This window comes from Salvelinus sp. IW2-2015, linkage group LG1 (assembly GCF_002910315.2).
Source record: "Salvelinus sp. IW2-2015 linkage group LG1, ASM291031v2, whole genome shotgun sequence".
Taxonomy (NCBI): Eukaryota; Metazoa; Chordata; class Actinopteri; order Salmoniformes; family Salmonidae; genus Salvelinus; species Salvelinus sp. IW2-2015.
Window position 1 is genome coordinate 52,174,519 of NC_036838.1, and position 12,527 is coordinate 52,187,045.

Consider the following 12,527-nt stretch of genomic DNA (forward strand, 5'->3'; position numbering starts at 1 on the left):
AACAATAACAAATTATTTAATTTCATTATTTTGGGATTTATTGACATTGACTCAGAGTCGCATCATAGACTTGAACACCTAAATATGTTATTCACTATATAAGGTGAATAGTTTAGGTGATTACACATCACAACCAGAACTTGGAATAAATCTCCAAGACATATGATACTCGAACAGAGTATAGGATACACATTTACTGTCTTTATAAAAGACAACYTATTGTCTAAAATAAACAAAGGTTTCACATTGAGAGAAAACATGTTCTCCGCTTTACAATATCCACATTATTCAAATAATGAGGGCAACATTTTCCCACACAAGGTCTGATCTTTAAACAGATCAATTATTTCTAATCACAGAGTGATGATTACAGGTATAATTCCCAGTTTGGGTAAATAACCATCATGGAGGATCAGTGATTCTGTAGCTCAAGTTGATCAATAACAAATGTTTAACTAATACTGATACATACTTCACAGAAGATGCTCAATATAATGTTAATATGACCATATCACTACAACAATGTAGTTGTAACAACATTGCTTATTCTTGATAAGTGTTTACCTTTAAACAGATAGGTAACAGATAATCACAAAAGGATTGAAGATATAATACACATTATGGGTTTAAAGTCCTCATGGAGGACAGTTGAAGTTGATCATTAATAAGCAAATTATCAACATAATCAACACATGATGATGCTTCACAAAACATAAAGGTTATTAACATTACAAAAATGCAGTGTTCGCAGATTTCAGTGTTTTATATAAGAAAAACGTTTTAACTTGTTCAGTACAACTGAAATGAAAAGTTTCAATCGAAACACAACTTTTAAAACAACCTGCACAAGCAGAATATGAAGAAGATCTCTGATCACTGTCCATCACATTAATATTAGACCAACATGGTCCATTGAGTTTGTTTGAGAGTGGAGTTCCAGTCTATAGGACTCTACCAGAGACTCCAGAGAGTGATGTTGACTGGACTCTTCTCTTTGCTGATGCTGTGCTGGGCTGGGAGCTGAACTGAGGCAGGTCACTCTCCCTCCTGTTCTTATCAGAGGATGGATGCAGGCTCTAAGTGGCTCAYCAGTCTTCTCTGGTACTGTGGTTTCAACTCATCCATGGACAGGAAGTGCTGAATCTCTTGGACATAGCTGAAGTAAACCTGATTGACAGCTGCCGAGCAGAAACTCTGGCTGGTTCTGTTGCTGTCATCTCCAGGATGTCGGCTTTCTCCAGCTTGGAGTTTGGTTGCTGGTTGAGGATCTCTGGACGCAGGAGAGACTTGAGCTGCTCAATGCTGTTGTTGATACTATCTCTATGTAACTTCTCAACCACTGTCTTTCTTAGCTGCAAGAAGAGAAGAGGAGAGTCAATAATAGTATTTTTCTGAATACAACAGAGCTGACATGAATGGCTGTATTCTAGAAGCAAAAACTGAAACAATGTAACACTATTTGTAACTCAATTTACCTTGTTGGTCAGTCAGGTGCTCATTAGAGTAGATCACAGCTGAAGTGATTGTAGGTGCCATGGCTGGATCTCTGTGCTGTAGAGGACTCTGTGTTGAGAGAATCTGAGTTCTACTGACTTCATATCTCCTATATACAGTCCATAATCTGCATTTGAATGTGTGGGTCTTGGGCTTGTTGGAGTTTCTCACAGTCTGTAGCCAATGGGTGAGCTTGGAAGGACAATGAGGAATGTGGAGCTGCCCCATGCTCAGTGTTCTTATTGCTGGGGGACAATGGTCACGTCTCATGGAACAGGTGGAAGGGTGGGGGTGATGGAGAGTGACTCACAGAGCTCTGTGTGAATCTGGGAAACTAGTGACCCCCAGATCTGCTGCCTGATGTTGGGATCAATGATGCTGAGAGAGCACACACTCATCATCACAACTTACACGTGTGAGACTGACGCAGATCCCCTGCATGAATTTTTTAAATTTTTTATGGTTGCATTTCTATGAGAATATTGTTTCAAAATATAGAAAAAATGGAGTTGCATTTAGATGCTTGGATATGGAATAGACCTTTCTAGAATTTGTTTCCTAGAGAATTTGAACAGGAGGTTTAAACTATAGTAATTAGATTCCGTTCATAATTGTTTTAGAAACAGAGACTTTAAGAACATTGCCACTTTTAAAACGTAATATTGTGTAGTAGTAAGTAAGTTGAAATTCCCCCTGGTATATTTATGTTGCAATACTGCTCTTGTGTCTGTGTATTCACAGATTTGACAGACTACTGCCAGAGGTAGTGAAGTCTGGAGGTAGCAGATGTGTCCTCTGTCTTGAGGCTGCTGGTCAGTGTGAGTAGAGAACTGATTTGAGTTTCCCACAGTCCTYTGTGCTGTGATCAATGCACTACAAAAACTGCTCAGTGGAGCATTAGTGACGGCTTTTGACTCTGTGTTGTGCTATAGACCCAGCCTGACGTCACAGACCATCTGGATTCTGGAGGGGAAAACGACCACAGGCTCCTTCCATACTGTTTGACAATCATATATTTATTATATTTTATTCCGGATTTTTTTTTTTTGCAGACTACATTAAATTAACATTATACTCTATATCTACTGCCTGATGTTGGGATAAATGATACTTACAGAGCACACGCTCATCATCACAACTTATATGTTTGAGGCTGACACAGAACCTCTACATTAAATGTACAGTGTAACTTAGTCCCCAACTACGGTATGAAGCCATTGTTGAATGTATAGTGTTTCAACGCTTTAGCACTGATTCAGTCAAATTTTATTATCTCACGCTGGACTTTACCGCTGACAAAAATATATGCCTGTAAATAGAACAAATATTTAAAATGTTCTGTCTTGCTGAATTTAATTTCTATTCCATTTKTTTCCTTATTGAGTCAAATTAGCTTCCACTAAACAACAGAAATGTTCCTTGTTAAATGCTAATTCATCTCTACACAAGCAGTTCCTGTCAAGACCCTGGGGGAAATGTTTTTTTWAATCAGACATACATCAATAAAGAAGGTAGTAAATACAAACATTTTGACTATCGGATGATACAGACTTGTACAGCATATGGCCATTCAGAGAGAGTTAAGATTGGACTAAATACTTTAGATCTTTCAAGAATATACGTTTTAGATATAAACTGTATCATCTTTGACTCTACGATCTGATCATGTGTTAAATATAATGTCTTTCCTGATCTGTTACCTAATTCCTCTTAAACCTTGTCATAATAAAAAAAAACACTTGTGCAGTCCTTATAATTCATTGTCTAATTTCAACTGGTGAAGACAAGTTTTACCAATGTCACATAGCCCCTGCTCCCACAGCCCTGGGTGCAATATGTGAAACATAAAAAAGCTGCTACCTATTCATTATTTTTTAGCATTTTGATGTGGAGGATATATCTGTGACATKATGAATATATAYAATTKATTTGAGGAAACCTTACTAGTGAAATTCCTGCTCACCCCTCATCATACAGGGTACAGAAGTCTGAGTCTATTGTCCCAAAGCGGGTCTGTGAGTGAGTTTTCCTTGGTTTCCCACACTCTCTCCATTCACTGCTCTCAATGGAGGAACAATAGAAGTGTGCCTTGTTATAATGCATCATATTAGGGATTCAGTTCAGTCCGGTTTCTAGGCAACCATTAAATATGCTTCAATTATAAAAACAGCATCTGGTACTAGAGAAGGTTCCCTGAAAAACTTGGATTGGAGGAAATTATTTAGTTAAAGAACAGTCAGCACTATAMAGTAGCACTTGTCTTGGTTCTGACCTAAATTGAATCAATGAGAGACAAGTGACATGTTGATTTTAGCCATCACCTTAACCCTAACCTTAATCCTAACCCTAGTTTTACTGTATGTCCACACCCAATCGAACCCTAACACTAAACACAACCCTAACTCCAGCTTCATGTCCACACCCATTTCAACCCTAATCATAACCCTAACCCCAACTCTAGCTTCATGTCCACACCCCGTTTCAACCCTAACCAAAACCCTAACTCTAGCTTCATGTCCACACCCCGTTTCAACCTAACCATAACCCTAACTCCAACTCTAGCTTCATGTCCACACCCCGTTTCAACCTAACCATGACCCTAACTCTGCTTCATGTCCACACCCCGTTTCAACCCTAACCAAAACCCCTAACTCTAGCTTCATGTCCACACCCCGTTTCAACCCTAACCATAACCCTAACTCTAGCTTCATGTCCCACCCCGTTTCAACCCTAACCATACCCTAACTTTAGCTTCATGTCCACACCCCGTTTCAACACTAACCAAACCCTAACTCTAGCTTCATGTGCACACCCCGTTTCAACCCTAACCATAACACTAACTCTAGCTTCATGTCCACACCCTGTTTCAACCCTAACCATAACCCATACTCTAGCTTCATGTCCACACCCTTTCAACCCTAACCATAACCCTAACTCCAGCTTCATGTCCACACCCTGTTTCACCCTAACCATAACCCTAACCCAACTCCAGCTTTCATGTCCACACCCTGTTTCAACCCTAACCATAACCCTAACTCTAGCTTCATGTCCACGCCCCGTTTCAACCCTAACCATAACCCCTAACTCTAGCTTCATGTCCACACCCGTTTCAACACATAACCAAAACGCTAACTCTAGCTTAATGTCCACACCCCGTTTCAACCCTAACCATAACCCTAACTCTAGCTTCATGTCACACCCTGTTTCAACCCTAACCATAACCCTAACTCTAGCTTCATGTCCAGCCCCGTTTCAACCCTAACCATAACCCTAACTCTAGCTTCATGTTCACACCCCGTTTCAACACCTAACCAAAACGCTAACTCTAGCTTAATGTCCACACCCCGTTTCAACCCTAACCAAACGCTAACTCTAGCTTCATGTCCACACCCTGTTTCAACCCTAACCATAACCTAACCCTACTCCAGCTTCATGTCCACACTCTGTTTAACCCTAACCCTAACCCTAACCCTAACTCCAGCTTCATGTCCACACTCTGTTTCAACCTAACCATAACATAACCCTAACTCTAGCTTCATGTCCACACCCTGTTCAACCCTAACCATAACCCAACCTAACTCTAGCTTCATGTCCACACCCTGTTTCAACCCTAACATAACCCTAACCCAACTCTAGCTTTATGTCCAACCCTGTTTCAAACCCTAACCATAACCCTAACCCTAACTCTAGCTTCATGTCCACACCCTGGGTGTGCTGTGATCAATGCACTACAAAAGCTGCTCAGTGGACCCTCAGTGACGGCTATTGGCTCTGTGTTGTACTGACAGATGACATCACAGACCATCTGGCTTCTGGAGGAAAACACTAGAACACTTGATTTTGTCCTAAAAGTGTGCTGCAAGACATATACTGTACTTTATCAGTGTTCATTTCTACATTATTTCATTTTAATCACATTGATTTTGGATTTTATTTGTACGTTTATGTTCAACTTGCTTTATATGTTTACATTCAGATTGTGATTTTGGAGAAACTTAATATTCAAATTAAAAAGTTTAAAATAAAGTATGCACAGTTTCACACAAATTATATTTTAGATCTAATATCATGTTTCTTGATCCAGCTTCCACCCCAAAGGAAGACAGAAGAGAAGGAGAAAGAAAGAGTTAAACCCTGGAGAAACTGATGTATTCAGCTATTGTTTAATTCCCTTCTATAAGTGTTGCTATTCCCCAGTGACTCTGGGTGTTCCCCAGACAGTCAGGTGCTGATGGGACTGATGATGACGCTAAAGTTTGACTCTGCCCATTGACATAGCTTCCGCTAAACAACAAAAGTGTACCTTGTTAAATGCTAATTCATCTTTCACAAGTAGTTCCCATCAAGCCCTTGGGGGTAAAGCTCATTTATGAAATATTTTTCTTAGGAAACAGATAAAGACTCATTGTTACAGAGAATCAATTCAAATTGTAAGCGTGTTTGTGTGGCATGTTTCACTTTCAACCATGCCTCACATACAAACAGCATAAAAACGGGATATATCACATTAATCTTGAAGAAGATGTAAGTATTGCTCAAATATGCTTAAAAAAGCAAATGATCGAAATATGATGTCTTGAACCTTTTTAGTGAAAATGTAAATATTTGATCAGATTTCTTCCTGCAAGACACAAAATACAGAACATTTTTTGGGATCATTAGCAGTAGATCCATTCATTTTCCCGTAGAGATTCAGACCCCATCTAACTTCTGACGGTCTAGGATAGAGGTCCCAGTCTATTGCCCCAAAGGGGCTCTGTAAGTGAGTTCTCCTCGGCTTCCCACACTCTCTCCATTCACTGCTTTAAATGGAAGGACAATAGAAGTGTGTCTTATTGAACATCACATTATGCAGCCCTGCAGACCTAAACTTTTAGAGCACTAAGACGACAGTGCCAGTTTTGGCCTAACACCTGGAATAATTGATATATCATGAACAAACAAAAAATAAATCAATGATATACAAAAAAATGATTTACATAAAACAAGTGTTTCAGTAAAAACAACACAGCCATGCCTCTGGGACTCATGGGATCAATTATCTCTTACACACTGTTACGTTCCCCAGCAAGARAACCAAAAGTTGTCGCTCAAACAGAAAGGGAAACAAACAAAGAGTCACTGACAATAACCAAAACGAAGCAGGTGGGGTTTTAGGAAGGGCTGAAATACACTCATGAAAGTTGACTAGCAACAACAACTGGTACCTAAAAAGACACCCACCATGAGCGCCCACTAAATTTTCCCAAGAAGAGGTAAACAAAAGAACCCACACCAAACTTAAAGACAGGAAGCAAAAACAAAAAGTTGCGCAAAACAAAAACAGGGAAGATCAGCTAAAGGATTGTTTGTCTAAAAATCAAATAGAGAGAGCCAGCTAAAGGTGTTACCCCTCACATCTCTCAAGACAACTATAGCACTGGACCAGCCTCTCTTAAATTGCACCTGGGATAGCACATGTGAAACACCTTCCCACTAACGAGATGACAAACCAGCACATGTGTAATTAAACATATAAATATACTGTATATTTAACCTTTATTTAACTAGGCAAGTCAGTTAAGAACAAATTCTTATTRACAATGATGGCCTACCCCGGCCAAACCCAGACGACGCTGGGCCAATTGTGCGCCGCCCTATGGGACTCCCAATCGTGATACAGCCTGGATAACACATATTGTTACATACAGCCTGTAACACATATTGACTAATGAGGTGACACCAATCGGTGAACCCCACCTGCTAACGTCCAAAATCGAAATAGAAATGGAAAAACTAAAGCCTGTAACACACACTTCATTATACTTCAGTGACATCATATGTTAAATGAACAGCCTAAATTGTTACTGACTCATCAAACCAATTCATGTAAAGTAATAATATATGAGTAGAAATGTATTTTATTTTACTCTGTAAATGTTGAACTTAGCACCAAGAGGTGAATGATATCTATATTTAGTGTGTCCTTCTTTCAAGCTCATTCCGTGCAGTCTTGGTTCATGGTAGGCTTTTCTTTATTCAGCCCCATGTAGCTACAGTGACCTCCAGAAGTATTGAGACAGTAACACATTTGTTGTTGTTTTAGCTTTGTACTGCAACACTTTGGATTTGAAATGATACAATGACTATGAGGTTAAAGTGCAGACTYTCAGCTTTKATTTGAGGGTATTCTCATCCATATCGGGTGAACCGTTTAGTTTTTGTACATATGGGACCAACTTTTGGTCCCCATTTTAAGGGACCAAAAGTATTTTGACAAATTCACTTATAGTGTATTAAAGTAGTAAAAAGTGTACTAGTTGGTCCCATATTCCTAGCACACAGTGATTACATCAAGCTTGTGACTCTACTAACTTGTTGGACGCATTTGCTGTCTGTTTGGGTTGTATTTAAGATTATTTTGTAACCAATAGAAATTAATGGTAATTAATGTAGTGTCATTTTGAAGTCACTTTTATTGTAAATAAAAAAATATAATATGTTTCTAAACACTTCTACGTTAATGTGGATGCTACCATCATTACGGATAGTCTTGAATGTATTGTAAATAATGATGTTTGAGAAAGTCACAGCCACACAAAGTATCATACAGTATCATACCCCCAAGACATGCTAACCTCTCACCATTACAATAACAGGGGAGGTTAGTATTTTATATCATACCCCCAAGACATGCTAACCTCTCACCATTACAATAACAGGGGAGGGGTAAGGTAACTTTCTCACTCATCATTATTAATGATTCATTCAGAATTATCTGTAATCATGGTAGCATCCATATTAATGTAGAAGTGTTTAGAAACATATTATATTCTTATTTACAATAAAAGTTACTCCAAAATGACACAATACATTAACATTAATTTCTATTGGGCACAAAATAATCTGAAACATAACAGATACAAATACCAAATGCATCCAACAAATCATTAAAGTCACAAGCTTAATTTAGTCATTGCATGCTATGAATATGGAACCAATTGTACCATTTATTTTTTTATGTCACTGTACCAATACTTTTGGAGCTCGCTGTATATGTGGAATATCATAAATCAGTCATGTAACTCTATTGGAAGCTTGTTCAGTGATGAGAAAAATGAAGTAACAGACAAGAGGATTATATTTGATGATTTGTGTGTTTATTCAGACTGACTCACTGAATTGCATCATCGAATACCTTAATGTAAGGTGAATATTTCAATAGAAATAAAGTGATTAAACATCTCAACCAGAACATGGATAAATCTCCAAGACATGTGATACTCTAACATAGTATAGGATACACAGTTACTGTCTTTATAAAATACGCAAGTTTAAAATAAAGAGATTTTATAAGAGAGAACCGTTTTCTATCATAGGAAGMATATACATCAATATCATAATAATAATATTAGAAACATTTTCACACATGAAGTCTGATCTTTAAAATTAAGTTGTAACAAAATTGCTTATTCTTGAATACGTGTTGACCTTTAAACAGATCGGTAATAGACCATCACAAAAATATGATTAAATACCCATTTTGGGTTAAAAGTCCTCATGGATGACCATTGAAGTTGATGTTGATCACGAATAAACAACTGATCAACATAATCAATATATGCTTCACAAAACATAAAGGTTATTAACATTACAAAAATGCAGTGATTGTAGATTTCATTGTTTCCTTAGCAAAAACGTTTAACTTGTTCAGTACAACTGAAATTAAAAGTTTAAATCGAAACACAACTTTTAAAACAACCTGCACAAGCAGAATATGAAGAAGATCTCTGATCACTGTCCATCACATTAATGTTAGACCAACATGGTCCATTMASTTTTTCTGAGTTGAGCTTCAGTCTGTAGGACTCTACCAGGGCCTCCAGAGGGCGATGTTGACTGGACTCTTCTCTTTGCTGATTCTGTACTGGGCTGGGAGCTGAACTGAGGCAGGTCACTCTCCCTCCTGTTCTTATRAGAGGTTGGATGCAGGCTCTGGAAGTGGCTCAGCAGTCTTCTCTGGGACTGTGTCTTCACATCATCCTTGGACAGTGCACAATCTCTTGGACACACCTGGAGTAACCCTGATTGACTGCTGCAGAGCAAGAGGAGGAGCTCACTGACTGGTTCTGTTGCTGTCATCTCCAGGATGTCGGCTTTCTCCAGCTTGGAGTTTGGCTGCTGGTTGAGGATCTCTGGACYCAGGAGAGACTTGAGCTGCTCAATGCTGTTGTTGATACGATATCTGCATAACTTTTCCACCACTGGCTTTCTTAGATGCAAGAAGAGAAGAGGAGAGTCATTAATAACCTTATTCTGAATACGACAGAGCTGACATGAATGGCTGTATTCTAAAAGCAAATACTGAAACAATGTAACACTATTTGTAACTKAATTTACCTTGTTGGTCAGAGTCAGGTGCTCATTAGAGTAGATCACAGCTGAAGTGATTGTAGGTACCATGACTGGATCTCTGTGCTGTAGAGGTCTCCATGTAGAGTGAATCTGATTCCTACTGGCTTCATCTCTCCTATATATAGTCCATAATCTGCATATGAATGTGTGGGTCTTGGGCTTGTTGGAATTTCTCACAGTCTGTAGCCAATGGGTYAGCTTGGAAAGACAATGAAGGAATATGGAACTGCCACATACTCAGTGTTCCTATTGAGGCGGGACAATGGTCACATCTCAGGGGAGCAGGTGGAGAGGGGTGGAGAGTGTCTCACAGAACGCTGTGTGAATCTGGGAAACTGGTGACCCCCAGATCTGCTGCCTGATGTTGCAACCTGGTCTCAGAGCATTTCGTATTATTCTGTAAGTAAATACGAGACACACTATTTAGTATGTTACGTTTCATATGGTATGTATTAATTTGTGGATGTCCATAAGTTCAGGAGTTAAGTTAAAGGGTTACGGTTAGGGTAAGGGTTAGCTAAAGGGTTTTAAGGTAAGGGTTAGGGGAAAGTTTAGCTAAAAGGGTTACGGTTAGGGTTAGGGGAAAGGTTAGCTAAAGGGTTACGGTAAGGGTAAGGGGAAAGTTTAGCTAAAAGGGTTAAGGTAAGGGTTAGGGGAAAGGCTAGCTAAAAGGTTTACGGTTAGGGGAAAGTTTAACTAAAAGGGTAGTAAGTGGATGCAAAGTAGCTAAAAAGGAGTAAGTTGTCGAAATTGTGCTTATTAGCTAAAATGCTTAAGTTGTCTGTGGTGAGATTTGAACCCGCAACCTTTGGGTTACTAGATGTTTACGCTATACACCCACCCACCATCTAAGTAAATGTCTGTCTTATGTAATCATACTAAACTAAACATATCATACTAATTTGAATGTCCCTGATTTACATTTCCTATGTTATGTCTAGTCTATGAGACCAGGCTGGATGTTGGGATCAATGAAACTGACAGAGCACATGCTCATCAGAGCACACGACTACATCAAACTGATGTGTTTTTGATGGTTGCATTTCTATGTGAATATTGTTTCAAAATAGAGAACCTACAGTTGCATTTAAGTTATTGGAAATGGAATAGACCCTTATAGATGTTTTTATACATATTTTTAACATAAGGTTCTAGCTATAATAATTTGATTACTTTTATTTAAATTTTAGAAACAGAGACTTTAAGAACATTGCCACTTTTAAAACGTAATATTGTGTAGTAGTAAGTAAGTTGAAATTCCCCCCTGGTATATTTATGTTGCAATACTGCTCTTGTGTCTGTGTATTCACAGATTTGACAGACTACTACCAGAGGTAGTGAAGTCTGGAGGTAGCAGATGTGTCCTCTGTCTTGAGGCTGCTGGTCAGTGTGAGTAGAGAACTGATCTGAGTTTCCCACAGTCCTGTGTGCTGTGATCAATGCACTACAAAAACTGCTCAGTGGAGCATTAGTGACGGCTTTTGACTCTGTGTTGTGCTATAGACCCAGCCTGACGTCACAGACCATCTGGATTCTGGAGGGGAAAACGACCATTGGTTCCTTCCATACTGTTTCACAAGCATGTATTTATTTAATTTTATTCAGGTAAACCTAAAAAGTATATTCTCTATCTGTTTTGTGGAAAATTACATTGTTATTAATGTTTATATTGATGTGAGGAATGATGTTGCCAATAAGACTGAACTGTGACTCTGCTCGCCAGAGCATTCCCACATTTTTCCCATTGACAGAAATACCTTCAAACAATAGAAGTATGCCTTATTAAGCTATTTTGTCTCTTAATACAATTCCCCAAAAGTGCCTGGTGAGTAGCTTGTTAGTTAAATATTACTCCATTTCAATATGACTGAACTGCAAGTGTGCTAGGTACAAGAGTATAACAAAATAGCAATTTTGCAACTACCATTATGAATAACCAGTTAATTACTTATGGTATTTTGAATCAGGAAACCAATTCGTGTAGTGTTGTGATTTTTCAAAAGTTGAGCATGTTGCTGACTTGACTTTAGACACAACAACATCTGGATATTCTGATACACATATTAACAGAATAGTTGCATTGCAGTAAGTCAGGAGTAAATGTGTACTTATGTGGGTATTGTGGATTTAGCCATATACAGTCATTGATGCTTGAACAAATTCCAGTATAAAACTTGCTGGACAGTGAAGGGTTTTCTGAAGTTTGTGGAACTGCTTAATTAAGGTGTATAACACTTTAGGTATAGTATAGTGTGTTTATTCATGCACTATCGAAGTAAGTTATTCACTTATGTTCAGGTAGTACGTTCTACATTGAAAGGGTTTACACCATTTTTTTATATAAATGAATGTCAATGTATTTTTTTTATAGCACACCTGGCCTGTACTGTATGTGTATTCACTTTTATGTTTCTCCAATTAATGTTTTCTGTGCGATAAAATTGAGGGGTATGAATGACCCTACATATTCATCAGTTGTATATCATTGAGTTTTTCTGTCATTTCTTGTCAAGAGCATAAAACTGAGAGAACAATTCATTCCTCCATGAGACACAAACATATATATAGCATATACCTAATGATGTCATGAGACACTAATGATGTCATGAGACACAAACATATATATAGCATATACCTAA

At 38.3% G+C, this 12,527-nt stretch overlaps 2 pseudogenes; both read right to left on the bottom strand.

Moving 5' to 3' along the window:
- Positions 1–1,731, bottom strand: LOC111972309 (transcription factor HES-5-like; annotated as a pseudogene).
- A 6,880-nt stretch (positions 1,732–8,611) lies between these two features.
- On the bottom strand, positions 8,612–9,997 carry LOC111969613 (transcription factor HES-5-like; annotated as a pseudogene).
- Between the last annotated feature and the right edge of the window lie 2,530 nt (positions 9,998–12,527).